Source organism: Nomia melanderi, chromosome 5 (genome assembly GCF_051020985.1).
Source record: "Nomia melanderi isolate GNS246 chromosome 5, iyNomMela1, whole genome shotgun sequence".
Taxonomy (NCBI): Eukaryota; Metazoa; Arthropoda; class Insecta; order Hymenoptera; family Halictidae; genus Nomia; species Nomia melanderi.
Window position 1 is genome coordinate 8,576,932 of NC_135003.1, and position 22,180 is coordinate 8,599,111.

General features: G+C 43.3%; 1 protein-coding gene across 10 annotated transcripts in view; it reads left to right on the plus strand.

Annotated features, from left to right (window-relative positions):
• The window catches only part of LOC116430907 (uncharacterized), a 348,971-nt gene that overhangs the window by 312,980 nt on the left and 13,811 nt on the right, over window positions 1-22,180 (plus strand). The window lies entirely within an intron of this gene.

The following is a 22,180-nucleotide window of genomic DNA, read 5'->3' on the forward strand; positions in this document are numbered from 1 at the left end:
GATACAATAATAGACGTTTCGCTTACTGGTTCATGACTCGGTGCGTTTATCGGCGAAGAATTTCATCGGTAGTTCAAATAATGCTTTCCAATAACTGGGCCGTGTGAGCGTAATTGCAATAGGCCCTAGTGAGATCGTCTGTTTATCGAGACATATCTCGATTCCTCGGAAACTTATTTTTGAGAAATTAGCCGGATCCTCTTGAAGATTAGTTTCTAATATCACGTTAACTCTTGTACAATTTTGCAACAGTGATATTTTATAAATCATGTCAAATTAACGTTCATACTTCATTCGGTTCATTATTCAAATACCAGCTTAAACGGATGTACCATTTTGAACTATTTCCCACTAGAGATTTAATTAATTAACGTTAAAGTATCTTCTGGGAAGCGAGTCAAAAATGAATCATACAGCAAGGGATGAGAAAACGGGACGACGAAAATTCAAGAAAGCGTGAACGCGAGCGCGCAACGGGACAATGCTGAATGGGTAAATCTCTGGCAGACGAGGGGAGTAACAAACGCGCGGGGAGCTTCAATTTTACCAAGAATTACGAGCACGAGGAATCACAACGATAAATTGCCCGGCGCGTAGTACAGGACGATGGCGGGTGGCAGCCGTGTTCTGGAGTTTTCTATTATTCTCTTAAAAATTGTCTTGGGAGATATTACGCAACTGAATTCAGGTAGGACGGAGACGAAGCTCGCGAAATCCTAGACGGTCGATGACTCCCGCCGGAGCACTTGGGGTACTCATATTTGTCGGTGATTCGAGCGATCGGATTCTTCTCTCTCGCTTGCTTCTGTTCCGCTTCCCTCGCGTTCACCCTTCACCCATAGCCATCCGTGTTTCGGGCTGTTTGCTGCAATTGTGTTCACCAGCCAGTCGGAATTTCGCGTGTACAGCACCGCCACCGGAAAAGAATGGACGAGATAGGGGAAGAGTAAATTAGTCCGAAAAGGTATCACGTTGTTTAATCTTTTGTACTGGAAAATTGTTCACTAGAAACATTCAGTATTTTCCGATAAGTTGTAGACGAGATTCTTTGAAACTGTCTAACAAGAAAATATACGTACGTTAAGAAACAAAGCTATTTTATTTCACATATCATTATTCAAAGCTTAATATTCTATACAAGATTTTATAATTTTGATTTTATAATGAGAAATAATGAACTGATGGATAAGATCCCGTAAGTTCCTTTAACTTATTCATCATGGTCTCCATTATCGGATAACGACACCTTTCAACATTAACTTGACTAGTTGATCTGATCATTTCAACCGTGTACACAATAATACGTGTAGAATTACAGCAGAATCATGGTCTTACTACTCAGCGGAACAATAAAGTAGGATAACACGCCACGCGTAACTCGTGTTCCGCTAATTCGTCATCCCTGAATTAGGAGGTCGGAGCTGGGAACGCGATTTCCCCGATTATTCAGCGTTTTCCGTGAAAAGCCGACACCACGGGGGATAGGAAAATGAGGGAAGGGAGAGGGATTGGACGTACAGCATCTGTGCGCGAGGTTGGTGAAGCGTAAAGTAAAACAGCGTGTGCAACGGGGCAAAACTCGCGGCGGTGTTAAGTGGGCGAGGCATTGTTCCGCGCGGCCTTGAATCTAATTATTCCGGTGGAAACGGGTCTCGCGCCGCGCTGCGCCCGCGATATCTGCCGTTCCCCGCGCCTCGTCTCCGCGAATTTGCGTGGGAGTCAACGATGTCGCCTATGCTCCGAAGAAATTGAACGAACGTGTACACAAAAGCGGGCGCCGCGAAGGGCTGCGCAGAGACACCCGAACCTAGCGAGCTGAAGTACGATGTCCGTCGCCTTATCGACTGGTTAAACGTTCTCTCTCAAAATTTCCCTATAAAATCATAGGAAAAAGCTACTTTTTCACTTGCTCGGTTCTTGTTTAACAAAGTCGTTCAAAAAAATTCTTTAGATGTCGAATCATTCCTCGAGACTTTGACTATTTCATTGAACACTACATGGAAAAGAAATAGTGTGAGTAATAACAACTTCTAATAATGTTGAGGCTTTAAAAGCAGATGATTCACTGGTATATCTCTAATAAGCGTAAATATTAAGATAAAAATATATATTTAAACAATGATAAATTACGTAAGAGGGATACATTTTAATAAAACGTTAATAACCGACTGATTTAACCAGGGCGTTGCTCGGAACCGCGAGGTGCATTTGTTTGAAAATGAACAACGTAGAAAGTGTGAATATAAACTTCTATACATCAATGAAACATCGATACTTGGAAATACATGACGAATACATGTGTCTGATAAGAAAAATTCGTATAATCGATGTGTTCAGTATTCGGCACAAGTTGTCAGTGTAACGGCCAAGGGGAGCTACGATAACCGTTTCATTGCCTCCGATAATCTGATCGCGAGCTTGCCGCCGGCAGAGCTTTCGATACACCGTCTTAAAAACAAGTCGTAAGGGGCGCATCCAATGCTGACGACGTTCGTCGTTTCCCGTGAGATTTACACGCTGTTTCACGATCCGCGTTTTACGACAGTCCGTGCCCGACCAGCCACGCTCCGCGCCGCTGTAAATGACCTCGAAGGCCGAGGTAGCTACAATGAGATTCTCCCCCGCCTTTTCAGAAACGGGACATTTATCAAGGGAGATTCGAGAATCGTTCCCCGCCAGAAGACCTCATTATTTATCACGAATTTTGTCCGCGAACAAATAAAACACTTCTCCCGCATTAATTTCCCGTGTCTCCCAATGCCGACAGAAAGCTGCGATATATTCGTTGCTATTGTTCGGAGGATACCGGTGTTTCTAAGTGGGTTTTCATTCGCCAGGAAGTTACCGAATGAATATTTGTATCACCAGGTTCTGTGACATTCGACGTTGCGAGATTTATTTATAATATAAGATTTCTAAATGTAAGTGAACTGTAGATCTTTGTGCGATTACAACTTATTCAAATTTTGTTGAAATACTACTTTTAATCTATAATCAATTTATCTACTATTCACTCAATATTGAACACTCCAATTCTATTCAACATTTTCTGTTTAATCATTTCGTTCGCTTTAGCACCGCTTACATAAGCAACGAGGACACAAATGGAGATGACTCGTTCGCGATTCACCGTTCTTTCATAATCACCCAAGATTAACGACCAGATTTTATAAGCGAACACGGTGTGCATGAAAAATCCCGAGTTTGTTTTTCGAAGCGCGTGATGGGGTTGCGTTCGCAGATTGGAGAAATCACAGTCGAACCGAACGAATTTTACGAAATCCCCGTGCGCGGCCGCGTCGCGCCATGCCGCCGCGGACCGTAATTCTTCGCGCGATTACGTTTATTTGTCCGCTCGTAATAACCGTAAATTTTCCCTTATTCTTGAGAGAAGCCGGCCCGGATCTCCATAACGGGCCGTGGCTCTCCGCGGGGTTTGCGCAGTCAGCAACGAACGCCGCCCGTGCGAATCGAGCATGCGAAATGCAAGCTCTTAAGTAATAGTACGTCAGCCGGCTGAATTTATTATCGACTTACCGACGACGAGAAAGTCGCAATACTTTTCCGCCACGAATGCCTTCGGCCCACCCCGACGGTGCCCTTCGAATTCTGCAGATTCACGACCGCGGATCGCACCCGACAGCGAATTTTGAAATATTCCGCGTACCCGAACAATGGCGATCCTTCGGTTGCATAGGAATCTCGCGTTGTGAAACGGGACGGAGTTATTAATTCTTTCGCGCACAGTGTATTATTTATTAGGCGGAACGGATTAAGATGGATATTGATCGTGGATATCAAGGTGGTAATTTATTCTGTGAACGTGATCATTCGAGATAACCCCCTGCCTTGATCCTTTTTCTTGGCTACATCGGAAATTGAGACTGAGGAAATTTTTATTTTAAGAAAAGATCACTTCGGGTCGACATTTCTACACATTTTTCAATGTAAGGAAACTGATTTTTTCGGTTGATCCAGACGTACGCAGTCCTTTGAGATCGATTTTTAAATGAAGGAAGATCCAAGAACGGGGATGCTTGATAGGAGTGTCGCTAAATCTATTGATTGGATAAATTGAAACTTAATTTGCAGAAGGTATAATAACATTCGTGAGAATTAAGACACAATCGCCGCTTATGAAGTCTATTCCATACAAACACATTATTATCACGTTGCATGTTTATGCATTTACAGCACTAAGTTTGAAAACCACTACTCCGCAACAAATGTTCCAGTACAGTTTGATAAATACTATTTTACCCTTCATACCTATGCCACGTTAAAAGAATGGATTTCTGCTTAACATCAGTAGTTATAAATCAGTCTTTAGAAATGTGAACTTACATAAATATCTACGGATAAGATTATTATTCGACTCATGATACTCACGCATTTTAACCATAGTATCCATAAACGGATGCTTTATAACAACAACCGACATTTCTTATTTATATTTCCAACTTATGCATAAAACTTCACTTTCTTCGTTGACCTGAATGTCACTAATTCATTTCTTCAAATTAAATCGTCAAATTAATAAGGGTTATTACTCTTACGTTCGAATTAACACATTGAGCTCCGGCCCCGTGAAAACCCGGGATTCTGAGTCTATCGCTTGAGCGCCGGCCCCGCAAAATGTACTATTTTACGAAAATGTATAATATTCTGAATATTTTTTTTGGTTACTCATTGATCAACAAGCGAATGAAACCGGCGTATGGGCTAAGTGGCCGATACGTTGCTGACGCTCAGGTTTTAAATGTCTCTTAAGTCGCCGGCGCTCAATGTGTAAGAGACATTAAACTTCAGCAGAGGTACCAGAGTCAGTTAATATTAATCGGCATCCTACAAAGCACTTATTAATCTCCTCCATTTAAAACAAAACTAAAGCACTTCCTTCTAACAAATCCACAAATTGATTCGAAATTTACGAATACTACATTGTAATAAGTAGATCTTAAAAGCAAAACAGTTCACCGAATTATTTACAGATCCCCTATTCTTCTACAATATTTATTAAACCACAGAAAGTTCTCGGCACACAATGTCATCCTAAAAACTGCGCCGCCGTTCACCGTGGAATCAAAAGTCACCCGGCACAAAGAAAAGAAAAACACGGGAACCCATTTCCGTCCGCATCTACGTCGGTGCAGCTCGGTCCGCGTTGTCGCAGCGCACTAAGTAACCCCTAGGAAAGATTTGCTCGGCCCGCGGAGCAAATTTAAAACCAAGAAGTTACCGTAGTTAGGAGTTTTCATTACGATATCATCCGCGTGCGGTCGGAAGCGCGGCGTAATTTCCCCTCGCCGTTCCTCCGGCGAGCGTTTCTATTCAGCCCGGGTGTTCAAGTTTTGCGCGCGGCAATGTTCCTGCGTTCCGCTTTAATTCCATTTAGCCGACCGACCCGCCCGCCGTCCGCCCACGGGAATCCTCGCCTTTTCACGCGTCACGCGGAAACGCCGGGAAAAGCGGCTGAGAACGAGGGACAGAGAAAGGAAAGAGAGAGGTGTCCGTGCACGGAAAATTTGCCAGTTTGACAGACCTGCTTGTACAGCCACCTGTGCGTTCAAACTTCGTTCGCCCGCTTACGCGACTCGTCCATTTAGGACGAGTCGGATCGGATCTTTTTCGTTTTGAGTAAAAAAACAAAAATACTTAACGTTGAACGCACCGTGACCAGTCAAACGATTGGTTTTAAAATTCGATGTATAATTCTGGATTTTTTGTCGTCCGTTTAACTTTATGTCAATTCTTACATTGTCTTAATTGGTTTCTCTATTTTTGTCTTTCTTTGGTTCCTGTTTATTTTATAACCAACTGTTTTGTAACCAAGTGCTTGTACGTTTAGTATTGAATATTCGTAATAAACAGTGGAAAAGAATTGTTGCAGCTTTCTTTTGATAAGACAAATCAAGAGATGGGAGATATCATTTACTCTGGGATCCGATCAGTCCAATCAAATAGAAAACTGATGCGAGAAGAAAAGGTCATAGCTTTGTAAATTGCGTTGGCGGTGGTGGTTTTGACGTTCTAATTGGCGAAAATGGGGAAAAAAGAACGAACGCGTCGTTTCAAAGCAACAAATCTTCTTTGGACTCGTTGTCTGTCTTTTTAGCAGTTCGTGCATTCGACCCGTTGTCAACCGGGAAAATTGTGAAGTAGAAGGCAACACAGGCTGCCGAAATAAAGAGGAAAGAAAAACGTCCGCTATGGTTTATGAATGTCGACAAAGGTTAAGAGAGCTCAACTCCTTTTACCAACTTTTCTTCCCTTCCGCTGTCGGTTGGTTTTATACGCGTAATTCTATGTTCTTGGCTCGACTGGAAATGTGAGGGAATCCGAGGGCGAATTAATTGCTGACGGCAGGGAACCGAGCGAATTTATATTCGACGACGGATGGAGTACGACGCGCACAGCGAATCACGATGAATCAATTATATTAAAAGGGACCGGCGCGATTCGGCATTTAAAAGGAACATGACAAACGATATTCACTGTGTTGCGTTTAATTTATTTTTTATGGAATATATTATTCTTGATAAACTCTTTTTTATTGCATTTAAATTCAACAATTCCCAGGAGTTTAGTGATCTTAATATTTCGTGTAAGCAGTGAATGTTTCCGGATGTAATTCTCTAAATCGTTATCAAGAATAACATAGTCGATTTTCTTATTTGAAACATGGCCGCTCCTGTTTAAATCACTCGCGTGATAAAAAGAATGAACTGCAACGGTATCCAATCGATTTTCAGGTGGAAATCGTAAAATTGCGAGCTTCTAGGTTCTCACGGGTAGTAAAGTCAAGGATTCTAGGCTTTAAATCGGTTCCACGGGCGAGATAAGTTCTACCGAAACGTATTTTATACTGTTAAAGTTCTACGATATCGATCGTGGTACGATAGTTTATTTTTCATATAATAATTGAATACAAATTGATCATCCGACCGATGGAAATATACATATAATATCACTGTTGGAATTTATGGCTAGTAGAAACAGTGATTAGCAGACATGCTTGAACGTCTGTTTTCCAAAGAACACATAATCAATGATTCTCCAATTATATTTCTCTGAAAAATTCTCATTTTATATCTTCAACGATTGGATCGACGAATTACGTTCACTGAATTGAGAAAAAAAGAATTCCTCTCTGACATCCTTACACGTAGTACGCATTTTCGGACTTATAATCTCATACGCTCGTCCTGTATAATATTAATGCATTGCTTATCCGATCAGAAACCATTAGCTTGGACAACTCTGCATCACGTGGGCATCCCCAGATACAAAGGGGACACGAATAAGTAAACACTCTCCCTCGAAGATGCTGGAAACACACCCTTAAAACGTGAGCCGAGCACTCTGCCGGGTAGATCCGTTTACCGACGTTTAGATCGGCGGACAAAGGTACCGCTCCTCCAAGTACCTCGAACAATTTTTCTATCAGTTTGCCGTCTCCTCGACGGCGTCAAGGATCAGGGGAGAGGAAATAAATAAGTAGAGAAAAGAGGGTGGGTAAACAGAGGCTCGTTAATGTTCGTTCGATCTGCTTATAGAGCCAACAGACTCGCAGGCGCCGACGAACAGCTGCTTTTTCGAGGATACCGAGAACTCGGACGTTTAAATTAATTTGACCGGTAGCTAAAAACAAAACGATGGGGATCACGAAATTGAATTAGCATTCTTTTATTCTGTCGTCCCTAATGTTTCCACTTGAATTCGAGTCTTCAGTAAAAATTAGGCTCCCGAGCGGAGAAATGCGACTTCGTTGGCAATGAAGCAGTTGGAGAGTCAATTTTTCATTTCATTAAGCGACGTATCTTTATATCTGTAACGATACATTTGAGATAGCGCAAGAAGACTATCGCGACGTGTTTTTTATGGGACGATGGCGGGAAGAAGGAGGAACTGGGAAAGAAAACGAAAACAATTACGGTCGCGCGATATGTTCCGGACACTGTGGCACGATTTACGGTGAGCCCACGCCTGTAACAATTTATCACGACGACGGACTCGAGATAATCTCCGATGAACCTGTTACGCTACAAATTAAATTAAAAATGATTAAAGCCCGCTTCGGCAACTCCGTTAACAAGTATGTGCGCGGGGCTCGACCGGCGTATTAAAAACGTCGTCCATTCTCGTTCGATGGGAATAATTCTTCGAGATTGATCGTGTTCCGTGATTTTTATATGGGAAACGGGAGAGGGGAGGAGATTGTGCCGCGAGCTGAATTTAATTTATCACTGCAACGTGTTCGACGCGATTTAAACTTGACCCGTTACAAATGAAATCCGTCGGTGATTAAGGCGCAGCTGGTAACCGCCTAACAGCCCCTTTAATTACAGATGTGTATACTGTTTGGCGCGCATTGCGATCGTAATCGTACAATCAAAATTGTAACTTCTACCTATCCCGCGTTTCTAATTTGCGTAATTGATTATTTGTTTCTATCGTCGATGCGTAGCTTCAAAGATCGACATTATTATAGGAAAAGTGTAAAACATTTGATGGCTGTTTCCTATTAAGACGTAATAATGTATGGAAATTTATGGGAAAGATTGATTTGAAAGATTTTTTTTTTGTTATTTGTTCATTGCGAGTGACGAATTGAAAAATGGAAAAACATCGAAATGCGAAACCAGAGAACGGAGTTAATTCGTTTTTCCCGGTTAACAGGTGGTTGATAATGTAAAGGTATCTACATTTTTCATAGCAGCGTTGTTCATTTTCATTCATTTATTCAGGAGGAGAAGAAACAACAGGTAAAAGTGGAAATATCGCACCGCACACTTTTACGCTAATAATAAACGAGTTCGATGTGAAATATTGTAATAAAAACTTCAACGGGATTCAATGAAACATTTATTACATTTCAAATGTAATCAAACGGGGTTGATTCATTTAATAATCAAGGAACGTAACACTTTATTTAATTCACGTCTCTTGTTTCCAATAAATTTACTAAATAAAAAAATCGAAATAAACTCCACTTTACTCTCCATTCATGTTTTCAAAACATACAATAATCATTATTCCATCAAACAAGACACGTGTTTTCATCCGAAAAGTATACGATTCACTGTTATTAAACAAACTTCCCAAGAAGTGTTTAATACATAAACGAACACTTTCCCTTATGTTCTATCGCTTGAAACATACTAGTCAGAAATTCATAGTTAGGCCTTTCAGTATGCACACAGATATATCACACGAACAAACTACAAAAAACTGACTCAAATACTCGGCACTATTCATTGTTAAAACAAAACCAAATGAACGGAACAGGCCAAACAAGGAGTCCGACGCGGCTGTCCAATATCCCACGCGGCACTGACCGTGTCCACAGTGGTGGGAGGGCGACCTTGAGTGGAAAGCAATTCCAGCACCGCCGATAGCGGTTCAGGAACGACTTCTCGAAGCGATTTCGTCGGTTTCTGTCCGCTCGATCGGCCGCTCGCGCGCACAGCGAAGGTCAGTGACGCGGGGCGTGCTCTCCGAAATAATCCCGCGGCTCTCATTACGAGCGTCGTTAATCTCCGCCCCGAGGAACGCGAAACGAGCCAATTAATCTTGTCGGCGAGAGCGGTCGTAAGTAGCGGGACAACACGGATGAATAATTAAATCTGTCCCCGGGCCCGATGACTGGGTCGCGCTGGTGTTTTCGCCGCGCGGAATTCTCGCGAATTGTCGATTCGTCCGCGCGAGTTAGGGGAACGAGACGCGGGAAGGGTTACTTTTGCACTCGTCGCGCGCGATGTACCGTTAGGCCGCTTTCACACGACGGTGCGCGTATCGCGATGCGAGCACGATGGGTACTGAATATAGAATGGAACCTCGATTATTCGAATTAATTGGGATCGAGATTGTTCAGGTGATCGAGCCGCAAAGTAATTAACCGCGTAGAAAATGCACGCTGCATCGTTGTTTCGAGAATTAAGATAATCAAAGTTAGGATAACTAAGAAGTTGCATTTTTCGAATGTTCGCGCTTGCGGTATTCAAATATTCAAACTTTCAAACTTGCAATATTAAAGTTTCCAAAGTCTTAAATCTTGAAATTTTGAAATTCAGAAACTTTTAAGTTTTCAAACTTTCAAACCTTTAAATGTTCTCGGTATGTTATCGTGATGTTTATTTCGTGTATGCCGAGAACCTCGGCCGTTTGCGATAATTTTCGTATCCAGACGGCAGTCAAACAATAAATCCGATTGTGTTATTCTCACGAGAGATACTAGTCCGTAGACATGTATCGCCACGTGAAGGCGACTTTACGAACGTGACAGCGCGTTAAAGAACTCGGAGTCGTTCCTCATCTAAGGGTGATTCGATCTTTACACTCGTAGTACGCAGTATTCGAATAAAAGGCGACGATAATAAAAGCATTATTAATGGCCGCAATAACGGCAATTACGGGGATGAATATCGTGGTTGCCGCGAAAGTTTCGTCTCGCTCGGTTTGGTCACAACCAGACGGATTTGGACCATCCTCCCGATGAAAGAGGCTTTCAACGGGACCGGTAAAGTTGAAGCGTGTATTTTCCGGCGTTATTTACTTGGCTACGTCTCCTTTTTGCGAGCGTGATCCTCCTGAAGTGTATTATGCGGAGGAGAACGCGGTCGGCGTTCATAAGCTCTCCGGAGCGCGCTTAGTCTTCGAGAAACTTGCTTTCTAAAGAACGTTTCGCGACGTACGATCGGTACTTTCGTTTTGTAGTGTACTGCACTGCATAAAAGTATCAGACAATGATGTTTCTCCGTAGCACGTTTTAAAGAGTTGTTAAAAATCTAACGATAAAGCCATTGTACGAAACATTCTCCGACAAAAGTGCATAACAACGTCGTTATCCTATACCTCACGATATCTTAAGACACCTCAATCAAAAGAATCTTCTTTACAAAAAGATAATTTTCATTATTACTTATCGGTGACAGGAATTCTTCTCGAAAAAACTTCCAAAGCAATTCGAAATCCTTCGGGTACGCTCACGAAAGCATCGAGCCGCGTATCGAATAACGTTAGCGCCCTCGCGAAGGCGTGCTACACGTATAAAGGGGAGTCGTGTTACGAAACGGATCGAAAAATGTTCCAACGTTTCCCGCGAGCTCCGCTTTGTTCCGGATCCGGGCGAAATGGCTTTACGAAAAGAGAAGAAAACGGGGTGGAACGGAGCGCGAGGAATAAAGGAGGAAGGGAGAAAGGAATGGAGGAAAAAGGAAGAGTCTCGCGAACGAAAACTCCACTGGAGCTCGTACGTAATTAAAAGTCCCCGCGAACGCGTCGGGAAAGCTTCGAGCGTGTTGCTGTTTGATTTCGGCGCTCACAAAGCCCTCGAAAATGCTCCTTATACGCCGGCAGCGCTCGAACGTGAGCGAAACCTGGGGCACGACAGAGAAAGAGAAAGAGAAAGAGAGAGAGAGAGAGAGAGAGGGAGAGAGAGAGCGAGAGAGAGAGAGGAAGCGTGACCTCCATAAAAGGGAGTTTTATGCGAGCGGTTCGCATTTGTTCGGAGTTTAAAGCCGTTTCTGCAGGTGCTTCCATGCCGGTAAATTGCATGTAAACCCTTCCAAGCCAATTGCGCGACGATGGAAACGGAATTTCGCCGCTGTCGGATGCCGTCACGATTCCCGTGATACGTCCATTCCTCCTGGCCTGTCCCGGACCGAGCCCCGGGTCCTCCGCGCGTTATCGGTCGTACGATAGATGTTATGATCGTTCCGCAGGTATTGAAAAATGATTATCGCCGCCCGATTGCCTAAAGTTCCCGCTCTATCTTTCGCACCGTAATACGCCGAAATGCACAGTCGCGACGCTCGCGTACCGTGTTGATTTTCTGTTCGTGTTGCGGCGAGTTTAATCTTCGGACGTGTATCGAAAAATCGTTAGTCCAATTTTTCTACAGATTCCGCTAATATAATAGTACGGTGTGAGGAATGGTTGAGTGAATCTATGTTGAAACACCCCTCTGGCTTATCGTTGTATCGTTATTGATGTGCGCCATTGGCGGAATGCGTGGAATTGCTTTGAGAATATATCGAAATCGAAACAAGAGTCGTGTTCTTGGTTTCTCGGAAGGATAAGTGGTGTTCCTTTAAACGCATTCACGTTCTCTGAATCGATCGCATTCTACTCGTACGTTCTGAGAAAAACCGAATGGCAATAATCGACGTTTGTTTTATCTGAAAATTAGAACCCTGCTTCGGCATTCTTTTGAATATCGCTCAATCAAACGGCGCAAACGAAGCGGAGCCGTCCAATTGACTTCACGAGCGGAAATCAAATCACCAAGATCATATTAATCATTTTAACTTGTACCGAGCGTCGCGTTATATTTCGATGCTCCTCGAAATTCGGTTACCCGTTCAATCAACTGTCACGGGGTTTCTTAAAAAAGAAGTTCCTGTTAACATTCAGCGCGCGTTCGAATCATGGCGAAGCGGCTCGTCGAATATTAATCGGTGTTCCGTCGACGGTACTGAAACGTAACCGTAAACGATCGTTCACTTATCCTGCGTAGAATCTCTCTCCACGATCGATGGGAACGAGTTTGTCGCCAACCGCTGGTTTCTGTGCCTTCTATTTTCTCTTACAACAAGCACGCTCTTTCGGACAGTGATATCGTTGCCCACGCGACGTCCGAGGAAAACTGAATTTTCTCGGCGGCCCGTTTGTCCTTGGGAATGCGCCGCGTTCTTCTCACGATCCACGGTCCCGTGTTCAACGAAATAATCCGTTTAACGGATTCCTGTTTCCAGGCAGCTGCCTACGCGTCGATTCCCATGATACCGGGAACCGATAGAGCTTCCTACGCGGGCGCGCGTAAATTAGTCGGGCTCGATTATCCGCGATCGACTGGTTTAGAAACCGAGTCGACATTTAACGTCCGTGACGCGCGCGTGGAATTATTCGCGCGGGTATTTTCACTACTATGTGCCGCTGGTCTGATCGATTCGCGTGAAAGTTGCGGAAGCTTCCTCGATCCTTTTATAACGTTAATGATTTTTTGCATGCTTTGGATTTTATAAAATGTAGGTATATTAAGAGATTGATTCGATATGAAATTTCAGAATAGTCGATTCTTCTTCAACTAAGTAGATTATTTTATTGTTATACGATTTTATGTAAAATCTGGTTTATTAATCAACATATTACTGATTAATAGATTAACAAATTTCTGTAAGTATAGGATTGAGTAAGAAGTTTTTAGGAAATTTCATTGATTTTTGAAAGGCAATTAAACAATCGCTAATGGGTAAATTTTTGATAAGGTATAAAATGTTATATGCGCCTGGACCGGACAGTCTTCAGTAAGTTCGTCGCAGTCCAGTGCATTACAGTATACGACTGAAAGCGCTCCCCCGCGTTTATAAGGCAGCTCTGTTCGTCAAATTCCATTTCCCATGATTCCATTCGTCTCTTCCTCGGAGCAGCAAAGTTCCCAGTGGTTTGCCCGCTTTGATCACCGTCTTTTTTCCCGCGTTTGGCTTCCCTGACCTTATTCCGGCTTGCCGGTTGAACGGTCCCGCGATATCTATCTATCTATCTATCTGCTCGCTTGCACCTTATTTTTACCGCCCCCGGGGAAATTGTTTACAACTGGCCGCGGATTATGAAATATTACCGTTGTCGTACCTAGGAAAGTCGTTACGAAATCCCATTACGAAACACTGCCGACCGAAACACACGACCTGGATTTAATGGACAGCGAGTGATCTTGAATAATGATTGCGGTACCCCCAGCCCGGCCTGTCAGCATTTCACCGCTAGGATTCGAACAGTGATCAAAGATGTACAACTTGTTTCCCGTAGAAAACACGTTATTTCGGATGAATCGTAAAATATCTTCCCGAAACGTCCTCTCGGAGAAGAAGATTATTTTCGTTGCGCGGTTTATTCTCTTCTCGTTGTATATCTAAAATTTATTGAGTATTGATTTGATCGATCCTTGTCCTTTCTACACCGGTGTCTTAGAAGCGTCTTCCGTAACGGGCCTGACAAGTTAACTAGTGGTCAACGGTGAGCGATTACTCTCGCTTAGAACACGTTGAAACCTCATTTGTCTTAACCTTTCACGAGGTAGACAGGTATATTTTATTTCTGTCACTGTGTATGCTTTAGAGCCGAAACGATGACGTTCGGCATTCTGTTGAGTTGTTTCAGTTCATTACCTGCGAACATACTCCTGTGTACGTAGTTTCTCACTTTTGTTGTTCATATTTTAAACTGTGCCGCATTGAAAGACGGGAAAGCTGAGAAATATGGGGCAATTCGTGAACACGCCATGATTCAAAATTTCTTGCGATTGCGAGAATTCTCAAGGCACCGGCTGTATATTCGAATTTTATTTCCTACGATTCTACGAGCGGCTATAAAGTGCCCTGCGGAATGATTAAACACTGAAACGGAAGATGGATTTTTCTTGCTCGTGATAAATTTCGTGAATAACCGTTTGTGAAGGATTCGAAGAAAACACGAGAAGAATTATGATCGAAGATCGTATCGCTGAGAAATATAATCTCGTACAAACTACGAGTGACACGAATACCCGAGATCGATGGGCATAAATCTCGCGAGTTTTCTGCTTTCAGATGGGATTTTATGCTGCCGCTGTTTCCTTCGTACTTCCTTAAGCTTTCAAGCATCGAGATTTATCAAATTAAACGCTCAAGAGAATTCGTTCTTCATTTTTAACCGCGTTTCCTCCGCGCTTTCGTTCCGCCGAGCAACTTTAAGTCGGGCGCTTCGCTACGGCTTTATTACAGCCGCTTTTCAATCGATCCCTTACCCTCTCGTTCTTTGTTACCGCCACGTATACCTTGCAAGGTAACATTATTAACTTATCACTTTTCAAACTCCGACGGTGGCAGTAAATCCGGACATAGATCACTTCCGCCTCGCTGTTAATAATTCCTGCACTGCTCCGCATGGAAATAAATCCATCAAACTCATGCGTGTTAATACATACTACACTAGTTAACATCAATAATTCTCTTCCAACTTCGTATTCGGATTTCAATCGTTCGCTCAAAATTCTTCGGTGACTAAAATTTAAGAGATCAAAATACGAAATAACAAGAAATACAATACTTACATGAATTTCTGATTCCCTTCGTTCGCGCCGCAACAGTACCTGAAAATTACAACGGTCCGCTCAAACGGTAAACGCTTAATCCCAACAATTTCCATTTCATCGGAAAGGAGAAAGAAGAGGACCGGGGACTCTTAGGAGAATTTTTCTGGGATATCTGGCGACGAACACGCGCCGCAAACCGCCCCGATAAAAATCGCAAATCCCCGAGAACCATCGACTTCGCTCGTCCCGGGCACGAAGACAGTTCGAGGATTAACATTTCGCCGACGAGGGTTGTCGGCGGTTCCATAAAAGCGTGGGATCGAACGGGACAGAGGGTTGAAACACGGCGCACGGAGTGCGGGGGAGGTACGGTCGGTCGGCAGTCGATGGGAGGTGTGAGAGACAGCGCGGTGCGAACGACCGTGAAGTGGCGAAGGGTGTCGGCGGCGGTGGCGTCGGCGGTGGCGTCGGCGGCGGCGGACATGGTAGCCGCTTGTTTGAGGTACGGATGCGTTTGTTGCGAGAACGGATGAGAGTAGATGCCAAGGTGGAGTGGGTCAGTCGTGCTCGTCCCTCTTGCTCCCGCTTTCTGCCTCTTCATTTCTCTTCTTGCCCCTTTATCCCTCTTTTTTCCTTCATCTTCTACCTCCTTCTGTCATCTCTCTTCGTTCCTCTCGCAGGTTTGAGCTCTACATCGACACACACGAACCCCGGCGTGGTGCACGATAGTCTCCGCCCGCATTAGTTTTATTGCTCGTGACGGAAACGAGAGAGAGGGGGGAGAGGGATGGATGGATGGATGGATGGATGGATGGAGGGAGGGAGGGAGGGAGCGAGAGAGAGAGAGAAGGGGGTGGCTGGCGATTGAGTGAACGAGGGGTTAGGGGGTTTGAACTACGAATAGTCTGAAAAAGCGTTGTTAGCATGATCAAACATCCGAGGCTTCTTTGAAATCTTCGGGCGGCGACTCCTCCGTCCCTTTGACGCTCTGCCGCGGACTCCGCACCGAGTTTACCTCGGCAAAGTACTTTGATTGGTTGACTGCCAAACAGGCTCGATTGGGCTAATACTGATTTTGTATCGAGAATTCTATCTACGCGGAGGGAGATTTTAAGGTGTTATTAAATAATAAACACGTAAATTTAAGGTGTTTATCGGAACGGGTCGGATTCAGCTTCGATAAAACGCGATTAGAACAAGGGAGAGTTGTAGTTAAGCCTAGGATTTTCATGCTAGTTCACGTTCCTTTGTAACGAAGAATTTAGAGTATGCTTGTTGAACGTTCAGCGTATCATCTTTGTATGTAACGTATGAATTCCCGATGGAATCTATTTTCTTACGCTATCAACTTTAGTATGATACATTAGAAGTACTATGAAACATATTGTACCTTTATCAATATTTTCGTTTTGACGACGCTTACTAACTTCTAAAAATTTCATCATTCCTCTATAACATCAAATCTAATCAATTATATCTACAAGTTTTCCTCCATCAATACCGACGGTTCCTTGAAAAAGCGCAGAAAAATCAGATCAAACCAAGAAGTAAATAAAATTTCTCTGAGAACCTTAAGCTACGCGTCCCCCATTTCTTCGGTGCTTCAAGAGCAATGGTACCGTATCATCGATTATCAGCGTCGAACTCGAGAAGGTACGGTACTCGGTGGAAATAAGAAATATTCCTTTCCTCGCGTTCCCAAACGACGTCGGAGCAGCGCGGGGGAAATAGGAGCACCGAGACGCAAAGGAAACGTATTTCGGGTCGGAGTCCGCCTGTTCATCGGATTCGGGGCCGTGCAGTCGAGCAAAAAGTTCCGTCGAAGACGTACGTTCTTCGCGGCCAACCAGGAGTCTACCGGCTCCCACGGTGAATCAGTTCTCGCCGCGTGGCACTCGTTTAAGCCTTGGCTTAACATGGCTTAAACCGTTGCTCGGTCCTCCGTCTCATACTTCCGCGACGTTCCGTTGCCTGACCGTTGCTCCGCGGCTTTTAATCGAGCGCCACCGGATTATCCCGACCGGCAATCCTCGGATGAGCCTCCGCGACCGCGTGACATTTATATTCCGCATTCGAACGATACATCGGGGAAACGCTTCGGTGCAACACGGAGGGCTGGCGATACTTCTTGCGACTCTCATTGTCAATTTCCAGGGTCTATAACTTCTGAGAGCTACGGGACTTCCGGTGTTGAAAGATCTTAACTTGCCGTACTGCTTTTAGATACGCTTGACGAGTGTGCTTTTCGATGTAACGGGTTAGTAAAAATGTTCGTTATTTTTCGAATGCGCTCAAGTCGAATAAATTGAATTAAAAATTTGAGTTTGAGGATGTAGTAGATATCAGTTTATGGATACGTGGTCGAGGAAAATTTGCTTTCTTTCCTTTTAAAGGTTTACGATTGAAGGAAAGTTTATGGTATATAGAAAGCGTACTGAAGTATTTTTCTATGTTTCTATTTCTTTCGCTGCTTTTTGCAATCGTAAGAAAATGTACCGGCTTCTTGTTCGTTTAACTTCCTTGGAGAAATTGGAAGTATCTACGGATATATATGGTGACCGAGGCTTCTTTGACGTGGAAATCTTGAATTCTAACCGAGGCTTCAGGATTTTTGCGTATTACCGTTGAAATCCTGGATCGTCTTCGGGTTCAAGGATTCGAACTGCCCGAGGTTTCCTAGGAGCTATATTCTCGCAAGAAGATTTGGTTACCGGGAAGATTTCCTGTTTAACTTGCTCGACATAATATTTGGTTTGCCGAGCTTCTTGGTTCTAAAGATTTTGAACTTTCCCTGAAGTTCTGGCTCCCGTGATATCCGTGAAGTTCCTGGAACTCGGAGAATTCGGACCTCCCGGGATTTCCTAGCATTTAGGTGTTTTTGAGCCTGCGATTAGTAAATTTAATAATCAATCTCTGAATCTGCTTCTGACACCGAAATTCGTGTACACGTTGCATAAATTGTCATTAACAATTCAAAGGGAATACTTACAGTATAATGCTCTAATGTTAGCAGTGTTTGATATTTATTACTCGCAAAATTAACACAAAACATCTTGACAATCAGAAAATTGATAATGAGAGAAAGTTTGTAATAATTTGAAGAAGAGTACGATTTATGCCTTGAGACTCACTCGAGTGTAACACTTCAATGTAGACAATTTCATTTCCGTTATTTCTATAGAATCCTTTCAATTAAATTTGTAGACAGGTGACAGTGCGTCATACTGTAGATGACCCGGTTAGATTAAAATGCTTGTCAAGTAGAATTATAATGAAATCTTTCATCTCTCGATTTTCCGGAAAGAAGAATGAATAAGTATATTGCGGGGTGATGGATTTTTAGAGACTCTTTATCGAATTCAACGAGCAAGAATTCCTGGGAGGTCTGATTTCTCCGGAGACCGGCCGAGAAAAGGGGAGAATCAGATTGACCGTGGAACGTCCAAGAATTGGGAGGGTCTGATACTTTTGCTTTTGAGTACCCGACTCCTTAATTGTCCGTGGGCTTATTTAATTACCGGTCAATATTTCTATCCGTCGAGTTTCGAGAGATTCAAACTGAATCTCTTCATTAACAATCTTAACGTATAAAACACCTCCCTAGTAATTTTATTTCTAATTATTTTTTATCGTTTATTTAAAAGTCTTCTATACTTAACGATCAACCTTTGAGCAATTGATTACAAAATTTTTAACAAATGTGCAACGATGTTTCTAAATATCTGTTTTTATTATTTAACCTTTTGTACTCGAAAGTTTTTCACTGGAAATATTCAAAATTTTTCGAAGATATACAGACGACATTGTGTGAAACTAATTTAACAATAATTCACAGATAAATTACGGAACAAAGTTATTTTATTGAATTATTTCACATAGCAACACAAAGTTTCATTTAAAATACTAAATATTTAGCTTCATAGTTTTGCTGTATTAAATCAAGCGGTGACTGAGAGTCACCTCTCGAGTGCAAAGGGTTATTAACTGGAATCCTTCAAAAACATTACCCTATATTTTTTTATTAAGATCGGTAATTTCAGCATTTCACATTTTTCTGCTGCCAATTGACAATCTAGGAAACCCGAGTCGACCCAATGAATCAAAGTGCCATTCAGCGCATCGCGCCAAAACAGCAATATTTATCCCGAATCTTATCATCATGTCCCTTCGCATTTCGGCGTTCCGAGTCCAGCCATAAAACGACCTTTGCTCCATTGTCCTCCACCCCGAACACCCTAATCCAGAAACACACATCGGCTACTGCTTTAGCCCGGATATTTATTACCGGGAACCGTTATCGAGTTGCCCCGCTATGCCGTGAGAATTCCAGTTATCCGTCCTGGCCAGTCGTTTGACATCATGATTCTGCGAATATATTATATATGCATTTTAAGAAGCGCTGCAATATATCGCATTAGAGGAATAAATAATATAACCAAGTAATATAAAGTAAATGATACATATGTCGACGACGAGATTTGATACGCTCTTCAGTTAAAAAGGACGCACAGTTCAAATAATTCTAGGACAAGCTACTCCAAAAACTTGAGGCACATTTCTTACAAACTTGTGAAACAGACTATACCTAGAATTGCATAACGTAGACACCTTTCTCGCAAAAAAATTTCAAGTGTCACTGGAAACCTTTCACCTTTCAGCTACATCACGCCGCTATAATGGTTTTCCGCTGGGCAACGTTTTAAGATAAGAAGTACTAAGTGCCTCCCTTCGCTGTAATATTCACAAGAAAACGAACAAAAATATTACGCATTCCCTGCACTTGTCTTCTTCGCCCTCATTCCGGAACCTTGAATCTATCCTCGCTAACATCGTATTTATAATCGTTCGAAGTGTTTACGCATGCAAGTGTGAAACAGAGAAAAACAAAGGGGAATAGAATAGTTCAGCTAGGCAAAGAGGCCGTGGGAGGAGGTGAACAGAGTGAAAAGGGAGGTGATTCGAGGAGGGCCTTTGACTCGGTCGCGAAGGGGACCAAAGCAACCCCTTAGCTCGGTCGGTCTGCAAGGGTGCGCGATATTGATTCTCGCCTGCCGCTTTCCAGCGACAAGACTCCGCCGAGCTATATCTGTACCTAGTGATGGGAAATGATACGCAAAGTGAGATGTAACGATTTACACGCATCTACGTTCACGCCAATGTCATTCTCTATCGTTAAATCTCGCTTTGTCGCAGCCTGTTTCGCTCACTTTGTTTCGTTGCGTTCTTGGCAACTCTGCCAACAAAACTCTGTTGGAACTGAGGCGTTACTGTTGCCGAGTATTACGATTTAACACTTCTCCTTGCCCTTGTGTACTTTCACTTTATAGATAGTCTTATGCAAATTCCAAGTTTTAGAAACACAATTAGAGAAATGCGGCAAACAATGGTTTCTAATGGCAAACATTATAAAAAGCTGTACACTCGAGTGGTTTACATATTTCTTCGTTTCGTGTGCATTCCGAGCAATTAAGTGCTCTCAAATTATCCACAAATGCGTACGAATCTGCAGTCTATTCATGAAAAACACTGATATCAAGCCCATCGCTACCTGTGTTACCGTGGAGGTGATCCGATGCATCGGTTGTCTACCTGTGCGTCGTTTCACTCGTACACGCAGGCGTTGGGCTCGTTGCACGTCTCACTGAGCCACGACACGATCGAGGCATCGCGCCGCGGCGCAGCCCACAGCCGTCGCTGTCTCCCCTTTTCCTTTTCCGTGATAGCCGATAACGATCGCCGTTCGAGTGGCTGCTCTCGCTGCGACGATAAGGATCTCCTGGCGCCCTTCGATATCCGGCGGCCGTATACCCGTGTTGCGTTTGATAGGATTCGTACTATTCGAGCCACGGGGATCTCCGTGAAAATGGTGAATCATGGTACCCGCCGATCCTCCTTGAGATCCGTCTAAATTGATGCCATTGGTGATCGGTGTTTGTAGCTATTCAGAACTGCGATACTTGAATTCTGTAATGATCGGTGCGATCGTCGAGTGACTCGTTCGATGAGTTGATGTTCGGTTTCGATGGGAGGTTTAGTCGTTTGTTACGGCAAATTCGGGACCTTATGGATGGATGATTCGATTAGTAAATGGACTGGTGATAAAATAATTCAGATTTGTTCATCCAGGGTAACTAAGCGGCATTATGAATCATGTTCCATTATTCTCACATGTTTTATTACTTGTATTTTTGGTGTAGTGTAATGCGACATTACACTAATTTGGATTGCGATATGTCTGTACACATTATTTGTAATGAAGCTACGGTGCTTACTTACGCTTCTATAGTAGAAATGAATTGTGAATTTAGAGTGAAATGAAAGGTTCAAGCAAGTATAATAGTTTCTTACTCGAATTCTTACTGGCAAGAATAAATTCCCGTTTAACCCGCGCTTTTTCAAATTAATCTAGGGGGGAAGGGAATTTACATGAACATCCACGGTCGCAGCCATCGTAATACAAAATATATCACTCCTGTTTCTCGAAGGTGCTTGGAAAGTTTCGTTTAATTGAGTCCCGACGGGGTGTGGTGAGGGGCGAGAGGAGAAGAGCGTTTTCTCTATCAATCTCGGTCATTTAGAACCATAACTGGACGTCATCGGAGTCGCTGAACAATCCCGCTTTGTTCCCCTCGGCAGGTTGCTCGCTGCTTCCTCGCGATGATCTTATCTTTCACGGTGCATCGTGGCCCAACGAGATTAATAACGCCAGATCGGGCCGCCTCGCAGTTCAAGTCGCCTCGCTCGAGAAAATAGGGGCAATAAAAGGGTAGAGGAGTGAGATAGAACAAGGTAGTGTTGGAGAGAGAGAGAAGGAAGGAGCAAGGGAAGCTGGCTCGCACCAGACAAATACAAGACAATGAAGATTAATGTTTCGCCCCGGTTCCATGGCTGTCCTGCTAGCCAACAGCACCGTGTGAACCGGGTTTTCGGTACTATGCATCGACGGCCGCCTCTGTTTCTGCGGTATTGTCGACGATTCTCGAGTCTGAACGCTTTTCTCCGTTAGCGTCTTTATCCGAATGATACCTAAAAATTTTCCTTATTTTCTACAGATAATTTTAATTCCTTTAAAATCTAACTGTTCATGACTCGAACACCTGAGAAAGT